Genomic DNA, 8001 nt, shown 5'->3' with positions numbered 1-8001 from the left:
TCTGTTCAAAACCTCAGGCCAGCCTATGAATCAACTAATTTCATTCTGTAGAAAAGAGTCCAAGGAGTCCAAGGAGTCCAAGAGTCCAAGTCCATAAATGAGGAATATTGGATACGGTGGAGCTAATGCTTTATTGGCTTCTTAAGAAACCTGGTCAGGCTAATGCTTTATCACTTTCTTAAGAAATCTGGACAATAGAAATGCAAACTGCCTTGCATAAAGGGGAGTCCATATTTTATTCCTCTCCAATGAAGCAATGTTCTCCTTAAAAGTCAAACAGCATCCCTCTCACTGCCTACTCTTTATAAGCTTCTACTCAAATATACATGCCACAAGAAAATTGTTAATGTCTGCAGAGTTCAAATAGCTTAGGCTCATTAAAAATCAAACTTTTGACAAGTCCATTAATCCTAAAATCTCAACTCCAAGGTCATATTCACTTTACGAAATCATAACCAGAGCACCTATGTATAAAGTTATTTTTAATGATAAAAACATGGTCTAAGATTTTAAAAATCTTCCTAGTGATCCTTATTCTCACTTAGCAACCTCCTTTTTAAAAAAATAAATACTATTAAATTTACACACATAAATGATGTGTCTCTCATAATGTGTGTGGTTTTTTGTTTTGTTTTGTTACCATCTTCAATAATACCTCTAACTGCACAATACTAGAAACTAAGATACAGGTTGAAAGAAGTAGATTGCAACTTCTTCCTAGTTTCAGGATAAACACAATTTACAGGGCACATAAAAACCATAACATGCATAGTAAAAGTTCTTTTCACCAAAAGACTATATAAATACTTTGACTGAATTATCTGTGTTTCAGGTCTTTTAGCTCAGTAAGTGACACCAATGAAAAGCAAAAAGGCCAAAAAAAAAAAAAAAATGGCAGAGAACTAAGAAAGTAAAGGCCCTAGAATAATCTGAAATTGGCTCCATCCCTCCTTTGAGAGTTGACTAATGGAAACAGGGAACCTCTGTTTCCACTCTAGAGTTCCAATTCTCAGTGAATACTGTCTGTGTTCCAAGTGCAGTAGCAAAATAATAAATCAGAGTGAATTCAATGTAAGTATGACCCTGTCTGAAGAGACTAAACATTTAGTACAATTCAATTTTCTGTGGTTCACCTACTAGTTCACAACATGGGTTGGGGTGGAAGGTTGGTACAGGACCAAGAAATACCAGTTAAACTAGATACACACTATTAATAAGATGACTTTTATTTTTTTTAAGGATTATATTTATTTATTGAGAGAGAGACAGAGACAGAGATAGTGAAAGAGAGCACAAGCCGGGAGGAGAAGGGGAAGCAGGCTCCCAGATGAGCAGGGAGCCTGATACAGGGCTGGATCCCAGGACACTGGGATCACGCCCTGAGCCGAAGACAGACACCCAACCAACTGAGCCACCCAGATACCCCAATAAGAGGACTTTTTAACATGATAGTTAGTAAAGGTGATATTTCTAAATTAAGAATTACCTTCCTTTGGGGGGAGGGTGATAGGGATTAAGGTTGGGTGATAGGGATTAAGCAATGCACTCATCATGAGCATTGATGAACAGAATTGTTGAATCACTATATTATACACCTGAAACTAATATAATGCTGCATGTTAACTAACTGGAATTAAAATAAAAACTTTAAAAAATTACCTTTCTCCCCAGCAGTTCTACTCTACATATCGAAGGGATATGTGGATATGGATATCCACCCTAAAAATACATGTCCACACAAACCCTCTGTACATGAATGTTCGTAGCAGCATTATTCATAATCGCCAAAGGTAGAAATAACCCAAATATCTATTAACTGATGAACGGATAACTAAAATGTGGTATATCAACTTAATGGAATATAATTTGGCAATAAAAAGAAATGAAGTACTGATGCATGCTAAAATATGGATAAACTTTGAAAACATTACGCTAAGAGGTGCAATCACAGAAGGCCACACCATGCATGATTCCATTTATATGAACTGTCCCGGAGTAGGTAATCAACAGGATAGAAAGTAGAGACATAGGCAGAGGGAGAAGCAGGCTCCACACAGGGAGCCTGATGTGGGACTCTGATTCCAGGACTCTGGGACCATGACCCGAGCCACAGGCATGGACACCCAATCGCTGAGCCACCCAGGCACCCCTCTCTTATAATTTTTAATCCTAACTTATTTTTCCAAATTCATAGGAACTCCAGACTCACAGAAATTGTAGCCAAACCTATCCTCACTCACCAGCACTCACAAACATTGTAGAAACCTGTAACACGTTCCCAGAAGCATTATCTTAATGCACTAGGATATACATGGGGGATTAAGAGATGAAAGGAGAGGCGGGCTGCCCCGGATCCAGTCCCACGTCAGGCTCCCTGCAAGGAGCCTGCTTGTGTCTCTGCCTCTCTCTCTCTCTCTCTCTCTCTCTGTCTCTCTCTTTCTCTCTCTCTCTCTCTCCTCTCTGTGTATTCTCATGAATAAATAAATAAAATCTTTAAAAAAGAAAAAAAAAGAAAGGAGAGGCTACATATCCTAATTCTTGATCTTTTGCTAATTTATGCTTAAGAGAAAGAAATACATTTCAGTACACCAAAGGAAAATAAATGTAGACATGGCAAATATCTAAGGTAGGTTAACAAAACATTATATGCTCAGATCTTTTGAAAGTGAGTAAAGTTGATAACCAAATAGGCCCATGGACTTATTTACAGCTCTTTTTAAACCAAGAAACAGAAAAATGGAAGGACTCAGCTAAAAAACCCAATATCTAGAGATGAATTGGATTTTGTTGCCACTAAGCCGGTTTACAAGAAATTCAGTAATCTGATGCTTGGAGGCCGAGCCTCTTTAATAATGGATGATCAGCATTTAGAAAACTATAGAAAACAGATCCTTCCGTTTTTAGTGGAGGTCAACTAATTGAAGCAAATGGCTTTGGGAGTCTAGGAAAAGAGTAGAGAGATCATGTCTCCGTATGTATGAAACACACAGGCCTCTCTAACCTAATTAGGTAACTTATTAGTTATTATTATTACAAAACAGTTTTCAAATGACTCTTTAAAAATGGACTCCAGGTTCAGATCCCAGAGCCCCACTGAAGTCTCATTCCCCGCCTATGCCAGGCTTCAGCGTGCTGCCTGGTTTGTAGAAATATTCTGCTGGCACAGCTGCTCGAAGATTGTTTTGTATGCTCATGCAGTTCATTAGGTTTAAATAAAATAAAATACATTGGAATACAGGCAAGATTGTTTCATGTGATTTCTCTAATGAGATTTTTTTTTAAAGTATCATTTCGGGCTGATTAAATCCTATGGACCTTCGGGGATATTGTAGAAAATACTAGGAGAATTCACTAATGAATGTTTTTTCATTCCCCGTATTTTTTCCCCACCTGGGAGTATTGAATTAAAGAAGGTTGATATGGGACGCCCAGGTGGCTCAGCGGTGGAGCATCTGCTTTGTGCTGAGGCGGTGATCCTTGTCCTTGTCCGAGGATCAAGTCCTGCATCAGGCTCCTTGCAGGGAGCCTGCTTCTCCCTCTGCCTGTGTCTCTGCCTCTCTCTGTGTGTCTCTCATGAATAAATAAATAAAATTTTTAGAAAAAAAAAAAAGAAGAGTGGTGTGAACAATGAATTTGCAATTTACACGTTTTGGTGTATCTCTCCTGAAGAACTGCATTGATAAAGTTAAATGTTAGATATAGGGACGCCTAGCTGGCTCCGTCAGAAGAGCATTGACTCCTTATCTTAGGATTGTGAGTTTGAGCCCCATGTTGGGTGGAGAGATTACTCAAAACTTTTTTTTTTTTTTAATTTTTATTCATTTATGATAGTCACAGAGAGAGAGAGAGAGGTGCAGAGACACAGACAGAGGGAGAAGCAGGCTCCATGCACCGGGAGCCCGACGTGGGATTCGATCCCGGGTCTCCAGGATCGCGCCCTGGGCCAAAGGCAGGCGCCAAACCGCTGCGCCACCCAGGGATCCCAGAGATTACTTAAAACTTTTAAAGAGAAGGTTAAATGGTGTGTATAAATTCAAGTGATTTGCATTGGATTCCTTAACATTCTATTTCAGCTTATAGTTTTTTGTTTGTTTGTTTTTTAGCTTTTTTTTTTGCTTATAGTTTTTTAACCCGCCAACATTTATATACTAAATATTATATACATATATATTTATATTATTATAATATATTATTATATATTATAATAATAATAAATATAATATATAAAACATCAGCTTATAATTTTTTTTATTTATTTATGATAGTCACAGAGAGAGAGAGAGAGAGAGGCAGAGACACAGGCAGAAGGAGAAGCAGGCTCCATGCACCGGGAGCCCGCCGTGGGATTCGATCGCGGGTCTCCAGGATCGCGCCCTGGGCCAAAGGCAGGCGCCAAACCGCTGCGCCACCCAGGGATCCCCTTATAATTTTTTAAAAGCCAACATTTGCTTTATAAGCTTTTAAAATGTTTTATAAGCTTTATAAGTTTTTAAAATGTCCAGTCAGCATATACTCAAAAAAATAATGTGGGATACAGATTTTATACATCCTCTGCATTCAGTATTTTATTTTATACCACATTTATTAGAGCTTCCAAATGTTAACTTGATATTTCTCAAAATTCTGGAAATACTTAACTCTCCCATTAAAGTAGATATTGACTGTGGTAAAATACAGAATATAACAGTCCTTTGCCTCTGGCCCATGAATTTTGTGTCTTCTAGGAGTAACTATGAAACTGTGGCAGGCTATTTGTTAGCTTGCTAGTAGGGTAAATTCTCAAACCCTTCACAGTTTTTGACAATTCTCATTGAATTATCATAATGGAAGTGTCCCATCAAGTTGTGGCCTGATATACTCATGTTTTCCCTTTCCTATTTCCAAATCAGGGGTGTGCATTTAGTGAACATGACAAAAATCTCCCTCTCATCTATCACTGTGAAAGAAGTCATGTCTATATATATCGGTAATGCTTTACATTTTCATGAAGGTTTGTATAATTAAATTTGCCAGGCTAATAGGATCAAGTCCTCTGGGAGAAAATTTCTAAAGTCACATATATTCCTTAACACAAAACTAAACTGCCAAGTACAGAATCACTTATACTCTCTGGAACAAAGCCAAGGGAGGATGCAGAAATGATGATAAAAATGATGTTAGACTAAATTTCCTGAATCATACTCTAATCACATGACTTACTTTCTCCATAACCTTTCATGGTTCTCCACGGCCAGCTGTCCAGCCATACCTTTATAATTTGATATCAATTCATATTTCCAAATTTATTTCCTATTACTCTCTTCATACATACATACATACATACATCTGTGTAATGTAGTCAAATATAACCATTCTAAGCATGAAACTATCCCATGCTTCATAGTTTATTTGAGATATATAATTCATCTACCATAATAGTCACCTTATTAGACTGTACAAGCCAGTGGTTTTAGTATGTTCAGTTTTTCAACCATTACCACTATCCAATTCCATAACATTTTTATCACTCCAAAAAGAAATTCTGTACTTATTAGTGGTCGCCCTCTAACCACCCACACCTTGTCCTTCCCGCCCCACCTCCCAGCCTCTGGTCCCCATAGCCGCTGACAACCTTGCTGTTTCATGGATTTGCCTGTTCTGGGCATTGCATACAGCTGGAATCATACAACACATGGTCTTTTGTGACTGGCTTCTTTCACTTAGCATGTTTTCAAGCTTTATCGGTAACACAGCAGGGATCAGTTACTTCATTCTTTCATATGATCAAACGATATTCCATTGTATGGATATCGCATATTTTGTTTATCTATCAGTAGGTGAACATTTAGGTTTTTTCCCCACTCTGTGGCTATGCTGAATAGTGCTGCTATAAATATTCTTATACATGTATTTCATGTATAAAATTTTATGTGGATGCATATTTTCATTCTCTCGGGTACATACCTAGGGGAGGAATTTCTGGGTCATTAACTCTAATGTTTAACTATTTATTTATTTATTTGTTTGTTTGTTTATTTATTTATTTATTTATTATTTTATTATTTATTTATTTTTATATGTTAACTTTTTGAGGAACGACCGAATTGTTTTCCAAAGTGGCTACACCGGGGCAGCCCAGGTGGCTCAGCAGTTTAGCGTCACCTTCATCCCAGGGCCTGATCCTGGAGACCTGAGATTGAGTCCCACATCAGGCTCCCTGCATGGAGCCTGCTTCTCACTCTGCCTGTGTCTCTGCTTCTCCTTCTGTGTATCTCTCAGGAATAAATAAATAAAATCTTAAAACAAAAACAAAGTGACTACACCATTTTACATTCCCATCAGCAATGCATGAGGGTTTCAATTTCTCCACATCCTTGCCAACCATTGCAGCCATCCTAGTGGGTGTGAAGTAGCACTTCATTGTGGTTTACAATTTTGATTAGCATTTCTCTGATGACAAAGGATGTTGAGCATCTCTTCATGTTTTTTTTTATTTTGTCATTTGCATATCATTTTGGAGAAGTGTCTATTGAAATCTTGTGCTCATTTTTAATGGTGTTATTTGTCTCTTTTCATTGTTGAGTTTTTTTTTTCTATTATAAAAGTTTATTTAACAAAAAAGTTCAATATGAACATGCAGGTGACCTGATTTTTATATTGTAGTAAAGCAGGTACTATGGACAGGGGATATGTGGAAGCAGTTTTTTTTATTTTTTTTTTAAGATTTTATTTTATTATTTATTCATGAGAGACACACACAGAGAGAGAGAGACAGAGACAGAGACACAGGCAGAGGGAGAAGCAGGCTCCATGCAGGGAGCTCAGCGTGGGACTCGATCCCGGGTCTCCAGCATCAGGCCCTGGGCTGAAGGTGGCACAAAACCACTGAGCCACCGGGGCTGCCCGGAAGCAGTTTTCTTCTTCTGACCAACAGGCTCATTGTTTATACTCGTTCCAAGGCTTCTAAGAGGATGATGCTCTTCCCTTGTATTACCACCACTCCAATATTGTTCTGTTACCCACTAGTTGCCACCTCCACACATTCATCTATCACAAGACTCATGAACGGACCGAACCCTCGCAATATTCCTGGGACATGTCTGCCGCCATTTAATTTCGATGATAATTTCTTGTCCATAAATGTTTTCAACTTGGGAGGGTGAGCTTCACTCATGGCGTCTACTCAGTGAACTCAAGATGCCTCCAAACGGAATTTGTGGGGTCCCTCACACTCCCGCAGTAGGCCCAGCCCATTGTTGAGTTTTATTTATTTATTTTTTCCATTGTTGAGTTTTAATAGCTGTTTATCTTCTTTTATTATTCTAGCTTTATTGAGGTATAACTGATAAATATAATAGTTCTTTATATATTCTAGATAGTAGACTTAATCAGATCCATTATTTGCCAATATTTCTCCCATTCTGCGGGTTATCTTTTCACTTTCTTGAGTGTCCTCTGAAGCAAGTTTTTAGTTTTGATAAAGCCATTTATCTTTTTCCCCCCCCCGTTGGTTACTTGTGTTTTACATGCCCTCGCTAAGAAACCATTCCCTAATCCAAGGTCAGGAATATCTCATAATTTTTTAAATTGAGATACAGTTCACATGCTATACTTAGAAACTTTTTTACTATACCTCTAAGAAACACACCAAAAAAGTACACACAACATAAATGCATAACTTAATTATTCTAGAACTATTATCCAGGTCAAAAAACAGAATGTTGCCAGATCCCAAGAAGTCTTCCTCCAGTGTCCCATCACTGCTTCCCAATTATAATACCCACTCATCTCTATGACAAGATCATAGCTACTGGGGCAACGCCGGTGGCGCAGGGGATTAGCACCGCCTGCAGCCTGGGGCGCGATCCTGGAGACTCGGGATCGAGTCCCACATCGGGCTCCCTGCATGGAGCCTGCTTCTCCCTCTGCCTGTGTCTCTGCCTCTCTCTCTCTCTGTGTCTCTATGAATAAATAAAAAATAAAAAAAAATTTAAAAAAAGATCATAGTTATTGAAAGGAAGT

The 8001-nt window shown here is 38.3% G+C and overlaps 1 pseudogene; it reads right to left on the bottom strand.

Moving 5' to 3' along the window:
- Positions 1–6887: 6887 nt before the first annotated feature.
- LOC140624026 (small nuclear ribonucleoprotein G pseudogene) lies at positions 6888–7629 on the bottom strand (annotated as a pseudogene).
- Between the last annotated feature and the right edge of the window lie 372 nt (positions 7630–8001).

The sequence above is a fragment of the Canis lupus genome, chromosome 33 (assembly GCF_048164855.1).
Source record: "Canis lupus baileyi chromosome 33, mCanLup2.hap1, whole genome shotgun sequence".
NCBI classification, from domain to species: domain Eukaryota; kingdom Metazoa; phylum Chordata; class Mammalia; order Carnivora; family Canidae; genus Canis; species Canis lupus.
The sequence above is the reverse complement of the archived record's forward strand: the minus strand, read 5'-3'. Positions and strand labels throughout refer to the sequence as shown.